Raw genomic sequence first — 2,004 nt, forward strand, 5'->3', positions numbered from 1 at the left:
GATTTTTTTAAGACATTAGGCCTATATATTATAATATTCATATTTTTTTAATTCAATTTTTGTTTTTCAACCTCAATTTTAGTCGTAATTTCAATTGCAACTTCAATTTTAATTTTTAATTACAAAAGTCATCTTTTTGATTAATTGAGATTTAATTTATTTATTATTTTGATAAATCGATATTTAATTTATTATTATTAATAAATTACACTCAATTACTTATACAATAAATTATATTTTTTAATTTATTTACTTTCAAATAATTATATTTCAATTGATTAATATTTATTTTTATTACTATTGATAATTTATTTTTAATTAGTAATTAATTTAAAGATTTTTTTATGATTAATCATGGAGCTGGCCCTGTTAAAGTATTTTGTTAAAAAAAATTATTGTACGTAATTGTTACGCCATATCATTCGTGAAATAAATCAATGATGCGTTAATCATTTGAAAAAATTAATAATAAAAAAATCTATATCTATATATTATATAATTGAGAGGATCAACGGAGCTCTCTCATTCATTCTCACCAAATAGAGCATTCTCATTAGTTTCCATCTTCTCTAAAACACTAATTTTAATTAAATATTTTTAATTATATTTTATAACACTTCTAATTAACATCAATTTCAAATAGAGCATTTTTATTAGTTCCCACCTTTTTTAAAACACTAATTTTAATTAAATGTTTTTAATTAAATTTTATAACACTTTTAATTAACATCAACTTACTAATCTATATCGACTTCCTAAAAAAACAACTAACCTTATATGCCATCATTCGCATAAACTTTCTAAGAACGTGAAAACAACATTGCAAGCTAACATCATTTTTTTAGAAAGATCACATCTTTTTTAAAACTAAAAGATGGAGACCACTTTTCTTTTTGCATGTAATTTTTTTATTTAATTTTAGATTAAGCTGTTTTTAATTTAATTGCTTGATTATGATATATTTTAATTTAGTGAATTTTCAATGCGGCTGAGATGTAATGGAATTGACCAAATGAGCATCCTGTCAAAACTGAATTGGTGTGTTTTATTGTCCCTATTACTTATATGCATGTTCCTTTTAATTGCCACATGAGCAAATTGTGTGATCTATACTCTAAAATTTTCAATGGATCGCTTTATATCTTACTGAAAATTAAAAACTTAGGTGAGTTGCTTCTTTTTTTTAATTGTTTCTTTTTTATTGTGGGTTCTTTAATTATTATAAATCAATTTTATTGATAAATTTAGATTACATGATGTGATTAATGAATACTTAATAAAATTTACTATAATTTGGTTGTTAATTACATGATTAAGAAGAACATCAGATCCTGTCAAAACTGAATTGGTGTGTTTTATTATCCCTATTACTTATATGCATGTTCCTTTTAATTGCCACATGAGCAAATTGTGTGATCTATACTCTAAAATCTTCAATGGATCGCTTTATATCTTACGAAATTAAAAACTTAGGTTTTGCAGGTATTATTTTTTAGTCTTAGCTAAAATTGTCAATTGGGTTATCAGTTTATTTATTTTTGCTTACTCACTGCAATTTCATGATGTAGGCTTGAAAAAATATATCGAGTCAATCATTGATATTCTTCCTTTCACCTGGTTTGTGATTTCTTTTTTATCCCATTTATATTTATTTTATATACTGTTTCCAATTTGAATTGTGTCCTTCAAAGTTTGAATTTGGCAAATTTCTCTTGCTTGGTTTATGTTGATAAACACAACAATTAAGAATAAATTGTATGAAATTCCTATCATGGTGTATTTCGTTAAGAATTGTCATTAGGTGTGTTTGCTCTTTTATTTGATAAATCTCTTTGCATCTTAACATTGTATTTTTAGGACATCCTCTTTTATAGAAATTTGAGTAGCAAATATTATACATGCAGGTGAGACAATTAATGAATATCTATTGTTAGTTTGTTTTAATTATGCAATTTATAATTCTTTTGAAGTGTGTATTTGTTTCCATTCTTTCATCCTTGCCCG

The sequence above is a fragment of the Mercurialis annua genome, linkage group LG2 (assembly GCF_937616625.2).
Source record: "Mercurialis annua linkage group LG2, ddMerAnnu1.2, whole genome shotgun sequence".
NCBI lineage: Eukaryota > Viridiplantae > Streptophyta > Magnoliopsida > Malpighiales > Euphorbiaceae > Mercurialis > Mercurialis annua.